The sequence below is a fragment of the Bufo bufo genome, chromosome 2 (assembly GCF_905171765.1).
Source record: "Bufo bufo chromosome 2, aBufBuf1.1, whole genome shotgun sequence".
In the NCBI taxonomy this organism is placed as follows: domain Eukaryota; kingdom Metazoa; phylum Chordata; class Amphibia; order Anura; family Bufonidae; genus Bufo; species Bufo bufo.
In genome coordinates, this window is record NC_053390.1 from 48,289,787 (window position 1) to 48,312,215 (window position 22,429).

Sequence of the window (22,429 nt, forward strand, 5' to 3'; positions counted from 1 at the left end):
CTGCTTTTGTCAGCAGTCACATCATTAATAAATACAAGAGAACCAGTTCCATTGGCAGCCATACATGCCCACGCCATGACACTAACACCACCATGCTTCACTGATGAGGTGGTATGCTTAGGATCATGAGCAGTTCCTTTCCTTCTCCATACTTTTCTCTTCCCATCACTCTGGTACAAGTTGATCTTGGTCTCATCTGTCCATAGGATGTTGTTCCAGAACTGTGAAGGTTTTTTTAGATGTCGTTTGGCAAATTCTAATCTAGCCTTCCTGTTTTTGAGGCTCACCAATGGCTTACATCTTGTGGTGAACCCTCTGTATTCACTCTGGTGAAGTCTTCTCTTGATTGTTGACTTTGACACACATACACCTACCTCCTGGAGAGTGTTCTTGATCTGGCCAACTGTTGTGAAGGGTGTTTTCTTCACCAGGGAAATAATTCTTTGGTCATCCACCACAGTTGTTTTCCATGGTCATCTGGGTCTTTTGGTGTTGCTGAGCTCACCGGTGCGTTCCTTCTTTTTAAGAATGTTCCAAACAGTTGTTTTGGCCACGGCTAATGTTTTTGCTATCTCTTTGATGGGTTTGTTTTGTTTTTTTCAGCCTAATGATGGCTTGCTTCACTGATAGTGACAGCTCTTTGGATCTCATTGTGAGAGTTGACAGCAACAGATTCCAAATGCAAATAGCACACTTGAAATGAACTCTGGACCTTTTATCTGCTCATTGTAAATGGGATAATGAGGAAATAACACACACCTGGCCATGGAACATATTGTCCCATTACTTTTGGTCCCTTAACAAGTGGTAGGCACATATGCAAACTGTTGTAATTCCTACACCGTTCACCTGATTTGGATCTAAATACCCTCAAATTAAATCTGACAGTCTGCAGTTAAAGCACATCTTGTTCGTTTCATTTCAAATCCATTGTGGTGGTGTATAGAGCCAAAAATGTTAGAATTGTGTCAATGTCCCAATAATTATGGACCTGACTGTAAATTTCTCTTTTCATTACAGACTGAATCTATCTGCCTTGGTTTAGGGTAGGCATTTGTAGGGATGTGCTTTGAGAAGGTTGACGATAAGGTAGAGGCACACTGATTTTAAGAGCCTAGAATTTCCAAGCTCTCTTCTCTCAGCTTTTGACTAAAACACACCAAGTAAAATAGTACGAAGGAAATAAGAAGAAAAGAGCCAATTGGACTAATTGCATAGATGCACAATAGTCGATAGTGGCTGTGCATGATTACGCATATCACTATACAAAGCATGCAGTCCCCACAGCATACCAAATCTGTGGCATCAGCTAACCGATAGTTCCCAAAACTCTGGCACTCTGATACAACCTGTATATGACATCATGGAGGGCCTCATTCACATTGTGGTACAATTGTTCAGGTAGTGGGACTCCTACACTCATAAAGCCTATGCACTAAGTGAAAGGGCTTCCATTACAAGGAACCGGCACTCCAATACACCCATTATTACACATAAAGGAGGGCATCATACACACCCTTGAAAAATTATGATCGATGGCCTTCTGGTGACCCTCAAAAACGATAGGAGCAAGGGCCTGCTGGTGACCCTCTAACACATTAGGGGCGAGGGGCTGCTGAGCTGATCTGACCATATAAAACATTAGGGGTGAGGATCTGCTGCTGATCTGAGCCTCTAAAACATTAGGGGCGAGGGCCTGCAGCTGATCTGACCATCTAAAACATTAGGGGCGAGGGCCTGCTGCTGAGCTGACCCTCTAAAACATTAGGGGCGAGTGCCTGCTGCTGATCTGACCTTCTAAAACATTAGGGGCGACGGCCTGCTGCTGATGTGACAATCTAAAACATTAGGGGTGAGGGTCTGCTGCTGAGTTGACCATCTAAAACATTAGGGGTGAGGGTCTGCTGCTGATCTGACCTTCTAAAACATTAGGGGCTAGGGCCTGATGCTGAGCTGACCCTCTAAAACATTAGGGGGCGAGTGCCTGCTGCTGATCTGACCTTCTAAAACATTAGGGGCGACGGCCTGCTGCTGATGTCACCATCTAAAACATTAGGGGTGAGTGTCCGCTGCTGAGTTGACCATTTAAAACATTAGGGATGAGAGTCTGCTGCTGATCTGACCTTCTAAAACATTAGGGGCAAGGGCCTGCTGGTGACCCTCAAAAACATTAGGGGAGAGTGCCTGGTGCTGATCTGACCATCTAAAACATTAAGGGCAAGGGCCTGCTGCTGGTCTGACCATCTAAAACATTAGGGGTGAGGGTCTGCTGCTGAGCTGACCCTCTAAAACATTAGTGGCGAGTGCCTGCTGCTGATCTGACCATCTAAAACATTAGGGGTGAGGGCCTGCCGGTGACCCTCAAAAACATTATGAACAAGGGCCTGCTGGTAACCCTCTAAAACATTAAGAAAAAGGGCCTGCTGGTGACCCTCTAAAAAATTATGGGCGAGGGTCTGCTGGTGACCCTCTAAAACATTATGCGCGAGGGCTTGCTGGTGACCCTCAAAAACAATATGGGCGAGTGCCTGCTGGTGACCCTCTAAAACATTATTGGTGAGGGCCTGCTGGTGACCCTCGAAAACATTAAGAACAAGGGCCTGCTGGTGACCCTCAAAAACATTATGGGTAAGGGCCTGCTGGTGTCCCTCAAAAACATTATGGGCAAGGGAATGCTGGTGACTCTCAAAAACATTATGGGCGAGGGCCTGCTGGTGAGCTGACCCTCTAAAACAATAGGAGCGCGTGCAGCCTAATAAGCATGTTGATATGATGGAGGAGGAGGAGGACGAGAAAAGGGAGATTGAACCATATACCCTTTTTAGTGGTGAAAGGGATGCATGGGAATACAGTGTATTCAATACAGCATAAAAGCCACATTTAGAGTGTCTTTATGTTTAGCCGCTTTCCTCTGGTGGAGTAGAGAAGTCAGGGGCAATCCAGGCCTTGTTCATTTTTATAAGAGTCAACCGGTCAGCATTTTCAGTTGGCAGGCGGATGAACTTATCTGTTATAATGCCCCCAGCAGCACTAAATACACGCTCTGACAAAACGCTGGCGGTGGGGCAGGCCAGCACCTCCAAGACGTAGAGCGCCAGTTCGTGCCACGTGTCCAGCTTGGACACCCAATAGTTGTAAGGCACAGAGGGATCACTGAGGACACTGACACGGTCTGCTACGTACTCCTTCACCATCTTCCAAAATTTTTCCCTCCTTGTGACACTAGGCCGCGCATCAGATTGAGGGTGCTGGTGGGGTGTCATAAAACTGTCCCAGGCCTTGGAGAGTGTTGCCTTGCCTCTGTTGGAACTGCTGTCTGTTCCCCTCTTCTCCCCTCCTCAGTTGCCCAAGGAATTACGTACTCTGCAGCCAGCATTGTCAGCTGGAAATTTTTGGAGCAATTTTTCCACAAGGACCTTCTGGTATTGCACCATTTTGCTCGTCCTCTCCACCACAGGAATGAGAGATGAGAAGTTCTCTTTGTACCGGGGGTCAAGAAGGGTCAACAACCAGTAATCGGTGTTGGCCAAAATGTGAATAACGCGAGGGTCACGGGAAAGGGAGCCTAACATAAAGTCAGCCGTGTGTGCCAAAGTCCCAACATACAAGACTTCGCTGTCCTCATCAGGAGGATGACTCTCATCCTCCTCTTCTACCCATCCATGCTGAACAGATGGAAATTAAACTTCCATGGGTACTACCCGCTGTAGCGGAGGCAACCGTCTCCTGCTCCTCCTCCTTCTCATCATCATCATCATCCAATTTGCGCTGAGAAGACGAGCTGAGGGTGGTCTGGCTATCACCCTGTGTACTGTCTTCCCCCATTTCCACCTCTTCCACATGCAAAGCGTCCGCCTTAATTGTGAGCAGCGAACGTTTGAGTAGACACAGAAGTGGCATTAGCGTCGCTCACGGAGAAGGCGAAGGAGGAGAAGGGGGGGGTTGCAGCCACTAATGTAGGTGGTGGCAGAAACCCTGATGGAAGTAGGGCCCACAATCCTTGGTGTCGTTAGCACCTGTGCCATCCCAGGGTACGACTCGCTCCCGGCCTCCACAACGTTCACCCAGTGTGTCGTCAGGGAAATGTGGACCTTCCTAATAACTGTGTTGGTCAGGACAAGGGTGATGTTACGGGACACATGCTGGTGTAAGGCTGGGACTGCACACCATGAAAAATATTGGCGGCTGGGGACATATCGTAGTAACGGCCACCACCATCAGTGTCCACAAGCCTAAATGGCAACATTTCCAGCAATTTGGAAAGGTGCGCATTTAGTGCTATGGCCTGTGGTGGGTGGCTGGGTATCTGCGCTTTCGTTCAAATGCCTGGGGTATGGACATCTGTACGCTGCGCTTGGACACAGAAGTGGATGTGCTAGCTGATGGTGCTTGCAAAGGTCCAGGTGCATGGCGGGAGGCATCCGGGTCTGCGTCTTGGACAGGGGATTGGCCAGCAAGTAACACAGGGGAAGAGGAGGCAGTGATGTGACCCTCAGACACTGTTTGTGGACTCAGGCGTTCAGCCCACCTATTAGGTTGCTTTGATGCCATGTGGCGGATCATGCGGGTGGTTGTGAGGTTGCTTGTGTTCATGCCCCTGCTCATTTTGGTACTGCACAGGTTACAAATGACAATTCTTTTATCGTCTGCACTTTTCTCAAAAAAGCACCAGACTGCGGAACACCTACCCCTTGGCAAGGGAGATTGCTGCAAGGGGTGCTCTGGGGTACAGTTGCGAACCTGTTTCGTGTGGCCCGCCTTCTCCCTTTTGCCACCCCACTGCCTCTTCCAGCCTGTTGCAGTGCTGCGGATCCCTCCCCTTCTGTACTGCTGTCCTCGCTCAGCTTGCCACCTTCCCAGATTGGGTCAGTGACTTCATCGTCCACCACCTCCTCTTCCACTTCCTCACTCTGTTTATCCTCCTGACTTGTTGACCTAACAACAACCTCATTTATTGACAACTCTGTCTCATCCTCAACCTCTTGAGACGCTAATTGCTGTTGACTTATTGGCAACTGTGTCTCATCATCATCATCCACCTCATGAAACACTAATTGCCGTTCCCCACCGTCATCTTATTGTGACTGTGGATGCTCAAGAGTTTGGGAATCAGGGCACAATATCCCCTCATGTCCCTCTTCAAGCAGGCTCTTCAAGCGATGAAAAGAGCTCCTCGGAATATCCGAGTGTGGGATCACTTGTTTGCCAAGACTCTCCATTGTGGGTGGAAGGAATATCAGGGTGAGGATTCTGTTGACCAGACTCTTCATTACTGAGACTGGACTTTGTGGAAGACAGGGTGGTGCTTAACCGACTGGAAGCATTATCTGCTGCAATCCAAACGACCACCTGGTCGCACTGGTCTGACTTCGAGAGTGGTAGGAGATGCAACACAGATCATGTCGCTGTCCGCAGCGTCTATGAAAAAAGTACACTTTGTCACAGATAATTTTAGGATGCGCAAACGTTATACAGGAGGTATAGCGCAAGTAATGTCGCTGTCACCAGCGGCTAATAAAAAATTACATTGAATTAATGTCACTGATATTTAGGATGGGCAAACGTTATACAGGAGATGTAGCGCAGTTAATGTCGCTGTCACCAGCAGCAAAAAAATTAGACTGAATGTCACTGATATTTTGGATACGCAAACGTTATACAGGAGATGTAGTGCAGGTAATGTAACTGTCCACAGCGGACACCATCTACGAAAAAAGTACACTGAATGTCACAGATATTTTTAGGCTGCGCACACGTTACACGGTAGATGTAACGCAGATAATGTCGCTGTGTGCAGCGGCCAAATAATTGCAAGTTATTTAGCGCAGGTTGCGCTAAAAATATATGATGCTGCCAGATACAATAGTCCTTAAAAGGACTTTTGGGTCTCTCTAACAATTTGACGCAATTTAGCGCAGGTTGTGCTAATAATTATATTGCTGCCAGATACAATAGTCCTTAAAATGATTTTTGGGTCTCTCTAACAATTCCATGCAATTTAGCTCAGTTTGTGCTAATAGTTATATTGCTGCCAGATACAACAATAGTCCTTAAATGGATTTTTGGGTCTCTAACAAGTATTTTCAATAAAATATTACTATTTCACTCCCTACACTATCTGTCCCTTTTTCAACATGGCTACGATATTACAGTGAGTGGCAGTACTTACCGCACGTTTATTGGCTGTGTAGCAGCCAACAAACGTGCTAGGAGGAGACTCGAGCATCGCGCTTGAGCACAGGCGGTGTTCAGTCGAACACCATGATGTGCCGAGCATCGCGATGTTCGAGTAGAATTAGTGTTCGGCAGAGCATACTCGCCCAATTCTAATAAATACGCTTTGAGGACATATTTATAATTGTTGAAGATACTCATTCATCCTGAGGTTCTGATGAGGCACACTGGATGAATAGCATTTTAGTAGGTGTGCTACACTTGGTGATCCATTCAGGAATTGTGGCAGGCTGGCAGCACCAAAGTTTGGGGAGGATTTGGGTTAGCTGACACCACAGACCTTGTATTCTGCAGATGACTGCATGCTTTGAGCCATGACTAATCACAAACAAATGTGCGAAGAGAGCTTCTATCATCATTCCTGATGAAGACTCCCCCTCAGAGTTGAAATGTATTTACATTTGATTCAATAAATACACTTTGAGAAATGATTTATGGTTGTTGAAGACTTCCATCCATGAGGTCCCGATATATATATATATATATATATATATATATATATATATATAGATAGCGAGAGAGAGAGAGAGAGAGAGAGAGTATTTGTGTATTAAACATTGTAGAATTAAATTCCACAATATTGGTCCATTTTTTACTTTTCCAGAAAGACCACTCCAGAACTGATCAGAAGAATTCAACATTCTCTCTATAGAATTTCTGAAAATTTCATAATTGACACCAACATTTTTTAGTTTGGTATTAAGGGATATCAGTTAAGGTCAAGAATCCCTACTGACATAGATGACCCCCATAGCTTTGATCACAGACGGTGCAGCACCTTATACAAACAAAGCTTGAAGACCCTGTAAAACATGGCTACCACAGGTTAAGAACTTAGGATATAGATTATAACTCGTGTCTTGGGTCTACCCATATGCTTCTCGTTACCAAGGTGCTATAATCTTTGCTTTCATTTGATGATTTTGGGGGTCCCAGCAGTAAACCTCTCACCCATCTGTACCTGATGGCAATTCTAGCAATATGTCACCATTTATAGGTTCTAATCCGACGAAGGACAACATCTGCATGGAGTTTGTATGTTCTCCCTGTGTTTGCGTGTTTCCTCCGGGTTCTCCAGTTTCCTCCCACATTACAAAGACATAATAATAGGGAACTTAGATTGTGAGTCCCATTGGGGACAGATTGATGCTAAAACCTTAAGGACCTTGCCATTTTCCACCTTCACTGTTTTTTGGAAGTTTGATTATGGTGTAATAAATAATAACTTAGAAATCCTTTTACTTATCCAAACCATTTTGAGATTGTTTTTCCCCAATACATTGTACTTCAAATTTTAGTCCATATAATTCACCTTTATTTATTAAGAAATCCAAAATTTACAGAAAAATTAAAAATTTTCTGCTTTTAAAGGCAGATAGTGATACATCATAAAAGAGTTATTACTTTACATTTCCCATATTTCCACTTTTATGTTTGCATTATTTGGTAAATGTAATTTTATTTTTTAAGATCTTATAAGGCTTGGAATTTTAGAAGCACATTTTTAGAAGCACATTTTTTTAATTTTTAAGAAAATTTCCAAAACCCACTTTTTTAAGGACAACTTCAGTTATGAAGTCACTTTGTGAAGCTTACATAGTCGAAACCACCCATAAATGACCCCATTGTAGAAACTACACCTGTCAAGTTATTCAAAACTGATTTTACAAACTTAACCCTTTAAAAATTAAATTTTTACATTTCACTTTTTTTGGCACATTATCCATTTTAATTCATTTTTTCCTGTAAAACATCAAGGGTTAACAGCCAAATAAAACTAAATATGTACAGTCAGGTCCATAAATATTGGGACATCAACACAATTTTAACATTTTTGGCTCTATACACCACCACAATGGATTTGAAATGAAACGAACAAGATTTGCTTTAACTGCAGACTGTCAGATTTATTTGAGGGTATTTACATCCAAATCAGGTGAACGGTGTAGGAATTACAACAGTTTGCATATGTGCCTCCCACTTGTTAACCTCTTAAGGACATGTACGCCCTGTGTATTTTCGATCACCGCCGCGCGGCGGGCGGTGATCGGAACCCCGTGCCTGCTCAAATCATTGAGCAGGCACTTGGGGCAAATGCGCCGGGGGGGTCCGGTGACCCCCCCATGTATGCGATCGCAGAAAACCGCAGGTCAATTCAGACCTGCGGTTTTCTGCGTTTCCGGGTTGTTCGGGTCTCTGAAGACCCGATAACCCGGAACAGGATGGTGATGGTGGTGTGATTTCACCCCACCAATCACCATCCAGCGATCCTGAGTGGTGATGGTGACATCACCACTCAGGATCGCTTCCTGATTGGTCTGTGGGCGGTCCGGCGGCAAATTCAAAAGAGGTGGGCGCTCCTCTCTTCCTCCTTTTGTGTTCCGGAGCCGGAGGAGAGAGGAGCTGCCTGCACGTGTGTCTGCCAGCACCCCCAGGACCCGATCTGTGCCCCCAGGACCCGATCTGTGCCCCAGCACCCCCCATCAGGTACATAGGGAAAGTTTGGTTTAGGCAGGGAAAAAAAAGGGAAAGTTAGTTTTTGAACTTTTCTAACTTTTATTGCATCACCCTAAGTTAGGGTGTCTGGGGTCCACAGCACAGCTGTGTGACCCTAGACCCCCCAGGGGTGCTGCCACTTGCCCCCCTTCCCTGCCCCCCCCCACCTTTTTTGGGGTGCATTTTTTTATTTTTTTTGTGTACGCTGATTGTGGCCGGCACTTAGTGTCCGGCCACTGTTAGCGCATCGCACACCCCACCGCTGATCAACTTCGGACGGTTGATCAGCGGTTTTGATTTTTTTTCCCCACATTTTTTGCATTTTTTTTAGTTAGTTTATTTTTATTTTTTTTCTGTTAGTTTTAGGGTGAGTTCGTGAACACCCGTGCCCCCACACACACGCACACAAAATAAAGAGTTACACACACGCACATATACACGCAGACACACACTCCCCTATGGCCCGCCGGACGTTCTCGGCCGAGGAGGCATACGCCCAGCTTGCCTCCGACTCCGAGAGTCCCAGTGAGGATGAGGATGACCCCACATTCCTGTTGTCATCCGCATCCTCCTCATCATCTAGCATTGATGATGAGCCCCCAAGGCGGCGGAGACGCCGCCAGGCGGAGCAAGGGGACCGCCATGTTAGGGACCCTGTGGCCCACACTAGTACGAGCAGCTCTGGGGCTCGTACTGGTTTCCCGGCCCACCAGTTAAATCCACCGGAGCCCCCTGCCGGTGAACTTGTCTGGTGTAGCCCAGAGCGATACGAGCCTGTGATTCCTGATTTTGTAGGCCAATCAGGAATCCAGATTTCCACAGTGGGCTACACTGAATATGACTTTTTTTGTCATTTTTTCAGTGACCCACTGGTAAATCTGATGGTGGAGCAGACGAATCTGTACGCCCAACAGTTCGTCGCTCAACACCCGGGCTCCTTTTTGGCCAGGCCCGGTGGCTGGACGCCGGTCAGTGCAGCCGAAATGAGGACATTTTGGGGCCTCGTGCTTCATATGGGCCTGGTCAAAAAACCCAGTGTCAGGCTGTACTGGAGTGGGGACGTCCTATACCAGGCCCCACTTTACAGTACAGCCATGACACGCTCCCGGTTTGAGGCCATCCGGAAATGTCTGCATTATTCCGATAATGCAGCATGTCCCCCCCGAGGTGATCCTGCCCATGACCGTCTGTATAAGATACGGCCGGTCATCGATCACTTTGGGGCCAAATTCATGGAGGCCTATGTACCTGGAAGGGAGGTCGCGGTTGATGAGTCTCTCATTGCGTTCAAGGGGAGACTCATTTTCCGCCAGTATGTGCCCTCCAAGCGGGCGAGGTATGGCGTAAAGCTATACAAAATTTGTGAGAGTACCTCAGGGTACACTTACAAATTTCGTGTGTACGAGGGGCGAGATTCCCGGATTCAACCCCCAGAATGTCCCCCCACTCTGGGTGTTACCGGGAAACTTGTGTGGGACCTTATGTACCCACTGCTGGATAAGGGTTACCACCTTTACGTGGATAACTTTTATACCAGTATCCCCTTGTTCCAGTCCCTTGCCGCCAGATCCACGTCCGCTTGTGGGACCGTGCGGAAAAATCAACGCGGCCTCCCTGCCCACCCCCTCCAGGTACCTATCCCCAGGGGTGAGACCCGTGCCCTTACCACTGGAAACCTGTTGCTGGTCAGGTATAAGGACAAGAGGGATGTCCTTATGCTGTCCACAATTCATGGTAACGGCATCACCCCTGTCCCTGTGCGAGGTACCGCGGCAACGGTCCTCAAGCCCGATTGTATCGTCGCCTACAATCGGTATATGGGAGGAGTTGATCTCTCTGATCAAGTCCTCAAGCCATATAATGCCATGCGCAAAACCCGGGCATGGTACAAAAAAGTTGCGGTCTACTTGGTGCAGGTTGCCATGTACAACTCTTTTGTACTATCCCGAAGCGCTGGCAGCACAGGGACATTCCTCCAGTTCTATGAGGCAGTCCTCAAGGCCCTGATCTTTTCGGACCGGGAAAGAGCAGGCCGGAGTACCTCGGGAACTGTAGGTGCCCGGATCGTCCCTGGCCAACACTTTCCAGGTGTGGTCCCCCATACTGGAAAGAAGGGACGAACCCAAAAAAAGTGCAGAGTGTGTCGCAGGAGGGGGATACGGAAGGACACGACTACTCAGTGCGACACGTGCCCCGATCATCCGGGCCTCTGCATTGACGGTTGCTTCAGGGAGTATCACACTTCCATGGAGTACTAAATTTATATCCCAATTTAGCACTGACATCGGATAAAAAAAAAAATGGTTCTCAGACCTGAGACACCCAAAAAAACTAAAATAATTTATTAAAAGTAGACATATTAGGTATCGCCGCGTCGGTAATAATCTCCTCTATAAAACTACCCCATGACCAACCCCCCCAGATTAACACGGTCAAGAAAAAAAAAAAAAAAAAAGGTGCAAAAAAAGTTTTTTTTTGTCACCTTACATAATAAAAAGTTTAATAGCAAGCGATCGAAAAGTCATATAGCCCCCAAAATAGTGCCAATAAAACCGTCCGCTCATCCCGCAAAAAATGAGCCCCCACATGAGATAATTGGATAAAAAATTTTTTTTAAAATTACCCTTAGACTTTAGAGATACCCAAAAAATAATTTGTATCAAAAAAGATAATATAGTCTAAAACCTAAATAATTGTAAAAAAAAGTAGACTTATTAGGTATTGCCGCGTCCGTAAGAATCTCCTCTATAAAAATACCCCATTACCCAACCCCCCAGATTAACATGGTCAAAAAATAAAAATTAAATAGGTGCAAAAAAAGAATTTTTTTGTCACCTTACATAACAAAAAGTTTAATAGCAAGCGAAAAAAAGTCATATAGCCCCCAAAATAGTGCCAATAAAACCGTCCGCTCATCCCGCAAAAAATGAGCCCCCACATGAGATAATTGGATAAAAAAAAATTAAAAAAATGACCCTTAGACTTTAGAGATACCCAAAAAAAAGATTTGTATCAAAAAAGATAATAGTCAAAAACCTAAATAATTGTAAAAAAAAAGTAGACTTATTAGGTATTGCCGCGTCCGTAAGAATCTCCTCTATAAAAATATCCCATTACCTAACCCCCCAGATTAACACGGTTAAAAAAAAAAAAAAAAACGGTGCCAAAACCGCTATTTTTGGCACTTTTCCCATTTCAATCCGTTTTTTCCGGTAACAAAACAAGGGTTAACAACCAAACAAAACTTAATATTTATTACCCTGATACTGCAGTTTACAGAAAAAACACATTTGTGGTCGTAAACTGCTGTATCAGTAAAAGGGAGGCCGCAAAAGGAAAGGACTGACATGGTTTCTGGAAGGCCGATTTTGATGGCCTTTTTTATTGACACCATGTCCCTTTTGAAGCCCCCCTGATGCACTCTAGAGTAAAAACTCCCCAAAACTGACCCCATCTAAGAAACTACACCCCTCAAGGTATTCAAAACTGATTATACAAACTTTATTAACCCTTTAGGTGTTCCTCAACAGTTAATGGCAAATGGAGATGAAATTTCAGAATTTAAATTTTTGGTAACCTTGCCTCACAAAAATGTAATATAGAGCAACCAAAAATCATATTTACCCTAAAAATAGTCCCCAAAAAAATGCCACCTTATCCCGTAGTTTCCAAAATGGGGTCACTTTTAGGGAGTTTCTACTCCAGGGGTGCATCAGAGGGGTTGAAACAGGACACGGTGTAAATAAACCGGTCCATAAAAATCAGCCCTCCAAAAACCAAACGGCGCACCTTTCACTCTACGCCCCGCTGTGTGGCCGTACATTAGTTTACGGCCACATATTGGGTGTTTCTGTAAACGGCAGAGTCAGGGCAATAAAGATACAGTCTTGTTTGGCTGTTAACCCTTGCTTTGTTAGTGGGAAAAATGGGTTAAAATGGAAAATAAGGCAAAAAAATGAAATTTTCAAATTTCATCTCCATTTGCCAATAACTCTTGTGCAACACCTAAAGGGTTAACGACGTATGTAAAATCAGTTTTGAATACCTTGAGGGGTGTAGTTTCTTAGATGGGGTCACTTTTAGGGAGTTTCTACTCTAGGGGTGCATCAGGGGGCTTCAAATGGGACATGGTGTAAATAAACCAGTCCATAAAAATCAGCCCTCCAAAAACCAAACGGCGCACCTTTCCCTCTACGCCCCACTGTGTGGCCGTACAGTAGTTTACGGCCACATATTGGGTGTTTCTGTAAACGGCAGAGTCAGGGCAATAAAGATACAGTCTTGTTTGGCTGTTAACCCTTGCTTTGTTAGTGGAAAAAATGGGTTAAAATGGAAAATTTGACAAAAAAATGAAATTCACAAATTTCATCCCCATTTGCCAATAACTCTTGTGCAACACCTAAAGGGTTAACGACGTATGTAAAATCAGTTTTGAATACCTTGAGGGGTGTAGTTTCTTAGATGGGGTCACTTTTAGGGAGTTTCTACTCTAGGGGTGCATCAGGGGGCTTCAAATGGGACATGGTGTAAATAAACCAGTCCATAAAAATCAGCCCTCCAAAAACCAAACAGCGCACCTTTCACTCTACGCCCCGCTGTGTGGCCATACAGTAGTTTACGGCCACATATTGGGTGTTTCTGTAAACGGCAGAGTCAGGGCAATAAAGATACAGTCTTGTTTGGCTGTTAACCATTGCTTTGTTAGTGGAAAAAATGGGTTAAAATGGAAAATTAGACAAAAAAATGAAATTCACAAATTTCATCCCCATTTGCCAATAACTCTTGTGCAACACCTAAAGGGTTAACGACGTATGTAAAATCAGTTTTGAATACCTTGAGGGGTGTAGTTTCTTAGATGGGGTCATTTTTGGGTGGTTTCTATTATGTAAGCCTCGCAAAGTGACTTCAGACCTGAACTGGTCCCTAAAAATTTAGGTTTTTGTAAATTTCTGAAAAATTTCAAGATTTGCTTCTAAACTTCTAAGCCTTATAACATCCCCAAAAAATAAAATATCATTCCCAAAACAATTCAAACATGAAGTAGACATATGGGGAATGTAAAGTCATCACAATTTTAGGGGGTATTACTATGTATTACAGAAGTAGAGAAACTGAAACTTTGAAATTTGCTACATTTTTCCAAATTTTTGTTAAATTAGGTATTTTTTGGTGCAAAAAAAAATAATTTTTTGACTTCATTTTACCAGTGTCATGAAGTACAATATGTGACGAAAAAACAATCTCAGAACGGCCTGGATAAGTCAAAGCGTTTTAAAGTTATCAGCACTTAAAGGGACTCTGGTCAGATTTGCAAAAAATGGCCTGGTCCTAAGGTGTAAAAAGGCTGTGTCCTTAAGGGGTTAAGGGACCAAAAGTAATGGGACAATATGGTTCTCAGCTGTTCCATGGCCAGGTGTGTGTTATTCCCTCATTATCCCAATTACAATAAGCAGATAAAAGGTCCAGAGTTCATTTCAAGTGTGCTATTTCCATTGTCACTATCAGTGAAGCAAGCCATCATTAGGCTGAAAAAACACAACAAATCCATCAGAGAGATAGCAAAAACATTAGGCGTAGCCAAAACAACTGTTTGGAACATTCGTAAAAATAAGGAACTCATCGGTAAACTCAGCAACACCAAAAGACCCGGAAGACCACGGAAAACAACTGTGGTGGATGACCGAAGAATTCTTTCCCTGGTGAAGAAAACACCCTTCACAACAGTTGGCCAGATGAATAACACTCTCCAGGAGGTAGGTGTATGTGTGTCAAAGTCAACAATCAAGAGAAGACTTCAACAGCGTGAAAAAAGAGGGTTCACCACAAGATGTAAACCATTGGTGAGCCTCAAAAGCAGGAAGGCCAGATTACAGTTTGCCAAACGACATCTAAAAAAGCCTTCACAGTTCTGGAACAACATCCTATGGACAGATGAGACCAAGATCAACTTGTACCAGAGTGATGGGAAGAGAAGAGTATGGAGAAGGAAAGGAACTGCTAATGATCCTAAGCATACCACCTCATCAGTGAAGCATGGTGGTGGTAGTGTCATGGCGTGGGCATGTATGGCTGCCAATGGAACTGGTTCTCTTGTATTTATTGATGATGACAAAAGCAGCAGGATAAATTCTGAAGTGTTTCAGGCAATATTATCTGCTCATATTCAGCCAAATGCTTCAGAACTCATTGGACGGTGCTTCACAGTGCAGATGGACAATGACCCAAAGCATACTGCAAAAGCAACCAAAGAGATTTTTAAGGGAAAGAAGTGGAATGTTATGCAATGGCCAAGTCAATCACCTGACCTGACCACTTGCTGAAGACAAAACTGAAGGGAAAATGCCCCAAGAACAAGCAGGAACTGAAGACAGTTGCAGTAGAGGCCTGGCAGAGCATCACCAGGGATGAAACCCATCATCTGGTGATGTCTATGCGTTCCAGACTTCTGGCTGTAATTGAATGCAAAGGATTTGCAACCAAGTATTAAAAAATGAAAGTTTGATTTATGATTATTATTCTGTCCCATTACTTTTGGTCCCTTAACAAGTGGGAGGCACATATGCAAACTGTTGTAATTCCTACACCGTTCACCTGATTTGGATGTAAATACTCTCAAATTAAATCTGACAGTCTGCAGTTAAAGCACATCTTGTTCGTTTCATTTCAAATCCATTGTGGTGGTGTATAGAGCCAAAAATGTTAGAATTGTGTCAATGTCCCAATATTTATGGGCCTGACTGTATTACCCCGATTCTGCACTTTACAGAAACACCCCACATGTGGTCGTAAACTGCTGTACGGGCACAAGGCACGGCGCACAAGGAATGGAGCGCCATATGGATTTTGGAGGGTGGATTTCACAGTGATAATTTTAAGTTGCCATATGACATTTAAAGACCCCCTGAAGCACCCCCTAGAGTAGAAACTCCCAGAAAGTGACCCCATTTTGGAAATTATAGGATAAGTTGACACTTTTATTGGTACTATTTTGTGGTAAATATGACTTTTGATTGCTCTATGTTACTCTTTTTGTGAGGCAAGGTAACCAAAAAATGGTTGTTCTGACAGAGTTAGTTTATTTTTTGTTTTTTTTTACAGTGTTCATCTGACAGGTTAGATCATGTGCTATTTTTATAGAGCATGTTGTTATGGAGGCGACAATATGAAATAAGTCTACTTTTATTTTTCTTTTGTTTCAGTTTTATATAATAAACCATTTTTGGAAAAAAAATGTTTTTATGTCTCCTTTTTCTGAAAGCCATATATATATATGAGGATCAGGTGATTGCTGCAAGTCTATCTACTGAAAAACCCACTGGCATTGCAATTGAGATCTGAGGCTGCATATTTCACGTACAATTACATGCCGTCCATTCAGATGAATGATTGACTCAGTGTTCCTTTTGAGCTGCCAGCAAAAATGGCAGTGTATCGCCCTGGTAATTAAAGGAGGATCAAGGTGAGTGAATCAATTGAGTGAATCAATTTTAAAATTCAGAAATTCAACCCAAAATTTAGAAAAGAATGTCTAACGAAGAGAGAGATACTTTTCCAAGCAATAGGAGCACTTTTGGTTCAAATTTATTAGGACCTGAATTGAATTGGACAGTGGGTGAATCAAACCCAAAACTAATTTTAAGAAATGTACTCATCTCTAGTCATGAGTTGGAGACCATCCATCATTTCTATGTACCCTAATAGGGCATAGGAATGGGTTATACAGTTGGGATACGCCTTTGATAACAAACTGGGCCCAATATGCATTCTTACAAGTAATTTTTTACTTGTTTTGGTATCTTATTCTTCAGATCATTATATCAAGTAAATATTATTTTTGGAATAAGATAGGGGAAATATGACGGAGGTAACAGAGTGAAAATCGCTAACTTTCTCATTTATTTTATGCGCTCATAAGGAGAAATGGTGATTGTTGGAAAGCACTCAAGCAATGTTAATCAATAATGCTAATTATTAATATGTCACATTTTTATGGCTTGCAATTATCCATTTTAGTCAATGGAGTGATGTCTGCTGTAAAATATTCATCTTGCTTAGACTGGATTTAAGCATTCTCATCTCACTCATGGGATAAACAGGAATTTGTTTAATAAAATGGAAAAAAACAATTTAAGTCTTTAATTAATCTGCAAACTATATTGAAATGGAATATAAAAAAAAATCAAAAACTATTACATTTTTTCTATTTTATTGAAATACAAATGCAGCCATTAATCACAGAGTACTGTATAAGCATCTGAGTTAATTGGAGGCTTGTCTCACTATCCAGAAGGCTATATTTGAAGCTAGATACAATGGACTAATACATATGAGCTGTACAAGCCAAAAATTTAAATCTTTTTGATGTTACAATTTTCTGTTAGGTTTTTATTTGCTTTTTTCTCATTAAAGAGGCCTGGTTTCAAAATAAAAAAACACTCACTAGTTATATACACACAAACGACACCTGACCTCTGAGATTTAGCGGTCATATACTATTTATGCTCACGTCACTGCTGAAGCCATTGATTGTCTGGCAGAGGTGATGTGCATGTACAGTATATGGAATGTGACCAGTGGTGTAACTAGAACTGACTGTGCCTCATGTACTCATGTGCAGGCACCCAGAGAAGAAGGGCAGGGAACGGTGAGTAATACCAGTGCTAGGACTAGGAGCACTATACTCAACGCTCGCTGGGCTTGGCTCCTTCCTGAGGTCGGGCCCTGTAGCAGCATCTTCCCCTCTTTCCATGGTAGTTAAGCACCTATATGTGACACTTCTGGTCCTGTGTTGACCAGAAGTGGTGGGAATGGGAGCTGCCGGAATTAGGATGCTGTAATCAGCTGATTGTTTTTTTTCTTTGCTTTTTTTTTTAGGCCAATATGGAAAACTCTACAGTCTCTGTTAAAGTGACTACTGACACACAGGGGTCAAAAGACACTGGTGAGGAGCATTAATGGATTAGGCAAAATGGTAATCAGGGTCAAGCTGAGGTCAGGACGGGCAGAGCAGGAGCAATTTGATAAACAGTCCAAGGTCAGGCGGGCAGGGTCAGAACGGAGACCGGGCAAGGGTCAGGTCAGATGGAAAAGGGTCAATTCCAGAAGTCTAGTGTACTAGAACCATAAGGGAAGGTGCGTTGGGTATCCCAGGATAGCCAGCCACTTGCTGGTGAAGATTAGGGAGCATGTGCTGGTCCATTAACAGCAAGAGAGAGCATGTGTGCCCCTTATGGGCAATGAGAGGCATTGCCAGCAGGAAGCAGGCCCCAGCCTGCATGGGAGGACAGTGATACTTTGAAGGCTGGGACCACTGGGGAAGAAGAGAGGGATGCCAGTGGGACTGGACCACTGGAGCCCTAGAGTTATGGAGCAGGTGGCGGCCATGACCTCTGGACGGAGTGGAATGGCACCACCACAACACATTTTAAGAATAGTAACAATGAAATGATTCATAAGAGACTTTTTAAAAATATTGTATATTTTTATATTTCTGAAAGAACTTGATGCTTTCTTAAACTGCAAATATAAAGATATCGGCATTTTGTGCACGGTAAATGTATATTTTGATAGATGATGGAGAGCCCTTTTCCTGTCAATCAAAACCACAACTACCTTTCGAAAACTTATTAGCATAAAATAAAACACAAAATGGAAAAATGGCTTTGTTTACAAAAGGGCTGGCAAGTTGATTGATGCTTCAGATCATGCTGGGACTTCCTGCTGGGAGACAGACAGAGAGAGCTGCTTCATTTACAGTATGGACCCAGAGCTGTTGGCATGAATGTTACAGTGACTACACAATGTGAAATTAAATACAGGGTTTATAATTTTGTATGCAGGTGAGAGTTATTCTTATTGATATGACATGTATCACTAGAACTTCCATATGAGTAACACTATAGACGTCCAGGGCTTATTGATATGTCACCACATAGATGTCAATGACCCTTTTACAGTTAAATTCAGAATTCATAACATTAAACAAGGTGGAGAACATAGGGAAAGAAAGGACCCCACACAGGAGCTATAGCAAAAGAGTAAGCATGTAGGCTCGTATAATATGGAAAGTCACAATACAAACACATTTAACAATTTGAGTAGAAGGGTCCTCCAGCATAACATCAGTTGCACCACACAAGCCAAGCAAATTACCACCATTCAAGCCAAGCAAATGCTTGGGGCTCCAGAGATTAGGTGGCTCCTTGTTCGCCATGAGCCATTGGCTGAATAAAAGACTAAAGGGGCAGACATACCACCTGTGCAGTTCCCAGCTAAAATCAGTAGCAGAAGTGCCCAGGCTAAGCTGAGAATGGGCTTAGTGAGTCGATCCGTCAAAGGTTAGTGAGCTGAGAGGGATGGAGCTTAATTGTACAATGAGGTAGAGCTTATTGGTTTGACAGCATGGGGCTTAATGGTGCAATGGGGACTTCGAGGTGGAAATTTGCTTAGGGACCCAGAAATGTCAAATCCACCCCTGCAATTCTAAAACACAGCGTCATAGGAGAAAAACCACGGTTCCCAAATATTGTTAAAATGGTCACTGGTATCTGTTTTGGTGATCTCAATAAGGGTGCAGGGCCATTTTAATAGAAAATGGGGAAATATACAATATATAAGTAGCAACCCAGCCACTTCCCCCACCCACCGCCATTTGTCATTATTGTTTTATTTTCACAATTTCAAAAGTTGCTTCCTATCCTTCCTATTCCTAATATGCCATAAATGTCAAGATGGAACAACCCCTTTAATGCTCAAATAGCCCAATGTCTTAATAATGTCTCCATACCATAGCCAATTAATAATAGCCTATTACACAGGGTGCAGCAATGGATCCTGCCAATTTGATTAGCATAGACTAAACCGGAGGGTAGAGTCTAAGATATTATACGTTCTTCACCCTTTGCCCCCACGTGAGGAGGGGTGGACTTTTTCCACAGTGAATCACCATGTAACCAGGTCAATTACCCAAAGTAGACTTGAACCCGTGGTATGGCACTAACAAATGGACCAGAGTCTATTGCAGACAACAGATGTAGGAGAGCCGCCCTGGATCCTGGATGGATCAGTAATGCCCAAATAGTACTCCCATACAGTGCCACATCATAATGCACATACAACCCTCACAATACCATACCCTTGTGGTGAAATAATACTGTCATATAAATCCTACATGATTCCTCAATCTAGTGCCCAAAGAATATGCTGTCTGGCATATAAGGACAAGCACTATCCATTCATCCTATAAAGGTACATGGATAGCATAGATTATCTGGAAATTTCTTGGTTGGGACCCCCATTCTCCCCATTAGACAGAGAACAAGAATACTTAAAAGGGCACTATAGTGACCTAGCTTTTCAAAAATACTGAATATGATGGGAGCTGTAGTTTAAAAGACAGATCTACATCCCATCAATTGAAGTCCAGACTAAGGCACAGATCATGGCAAAGATCGATCTGCGATATGTCTACCTTCATAGACCAACCATGGATTGATTCTAAAAAAGTATGTGGAATCCCAAATGTATGGCCAGCTGTAGCCATTCCTGGTTCTCCTCCAAATTGAACACCTGGATGGAAGAGAGCCCTCAACCCTTACTATGCTCAGAAGTATAGCTAGTATGGGTGCCCACTATTCTCACCTGTATTAGCATCCAACCATAGCCTCCCTGTAGTTTAGGCTTGCGGCCTACCAGATGCCAGAAAACATACAGGACATCAGCTTACATCAGTGCATTGAGCCACCTGTGCCTGGATGCTAGCTGTGCAAAGCAGATTTGTCACGCTCATCGGGGGATTGTAGTAAGGTGAGTGCAAGGTTTATTTTTTCTTCTTGTGGGAGTTGTTTTTGAGGCATGAGTGGGCATTATTATTTATTCAGGGGGAACAAGGGGTATTGTTATTTATTCTGTGGGCATTATTTATTCTGGGGGCACATCGGGCATTATTACTTATTGAGGACACACATAGGGCATTATTGACTTTTAGGGTGTGCACAGGGGGGCATTACTTTTTAGGGGGCACACAGTGAACGTTATTATTATTTTAGTCACTCATGAGTTGAGTCATTCATAGGACATTATTACCTTCAAAGGAACATACATTTGGCATTATTACTATCTAAGGGAATGATACATGATAAATCTCCCTCCTAATCTTTAGCGGTCAATGTGTGGCATTACTTGTGTTGGGGGGGGGGCACAGATGTGTTTTTTGCTTCCCTATATAGAACCCCTAATTACACCTCTGCTCTAAAACCAATCCCCCCAAAGCCCGGTTCCAAATGTAATCATCGCCTTACCTATAAATCACTTCCAAGTATTTTTTTTGGTAAGAACAGCATTAACATTGTAATCTCAAGAGCAACAGTCTGCCACAAAACGAACACTTCTCAAATGAATCTCCATAGAATTAAGTGCAATTATTTACAATCTAAACCATGGCCATAAGGGACCCCGGCTACATTATTTTACTACTAATAACCCTAAACACATGGTAAATTGCTAAACCGGCGGCCTGTTACTCAGCGCACGTAAAAATCGCCTGCGCAACTGTATTACGCGACAATGTAAAAAATTATAGTTGTATTAACATGCTGCTATAGTTACATTGTTAATTATTGGACCAGTAAATGATAAAATTGTTTTGCTTTCTCCATTTCTGATAAAAAAAACAAAAACATAAGTAGTTTAATAGGGAACTAATTATGCAAAAAATGTAGATGCCGAAAATGTGTTTGTACTATAATTACATAAAATGGTATTCTGTTTAAATATTGGAAGGGCTGTTAATTGGAGGCCAGTGCGAGGTTTAAATATTGCAAATCAATGAATCTTTGGTAGCACATATTTCATTCCATATCCGTCTGCGCTCATCTTCAGCATGAAGTGAATATTTAATTACCTTGCCGGAAGAGTTACAGTGAAATTCACACAAATAGATGGAAAATAATAAACGTGCTTTCGGCGGCGTTGTCTTTATTTTCAATTTTTTTTATAACCAGGGATATTATGTTGCTACTGATAGTATGAAATTAAATTAAACTAGATGTAGTATGCCGGGTAATGTAGAAATTAGTGAAGTTTATAGGTGGCCATTTTCTCTGCAATAAATTAGCTCTTAAATAAATACAGCATTTTCTTTTATCTTTTCGGTTCTAAATGTAGATGCCTGTTCCTTATCATGAGGAAAAGTGGAATTATAAAACATTTATCCTTTAAATAAAAGGAAAAAATTTTTTGGAAATGTCCAGAACCTGAGGTTTGCTGTTGGTCATGATAACCAGAATTGAGCGAATCGAATCCAGCAAAGTGGAATTTAAACCGAATTTCAGAAAAAATGTGCAATGAGCAGGACCGTGGTACGGTTAGGCGGACGCCAAAGTATGCAGTCGGTCCAGATATGGGTATAGTTAATAGTTTTTGTTCATGACGCCAATTGCAGCGTGCGCAGGGTACAATCTCAGGGCCCTTTAAGGTGTTGCAACTCACGTACCAGGTTAGGAATGCCAGAGTGGTGTAATGTCTCTGTGTAGTAGTAGGTATAGTGTCAACGGTGTCTCCTACCTTGTTACGGCTGGACTCCTGGCTCACTTGCAATAAATGAGTGTGTTGCTAGTAGGAGTAATTGAGGAACTTGGTAGCAATGAATGAGATCCAGACTTGGGATATAATTCAACTTGTCTTTACTGGAGGCAGCATT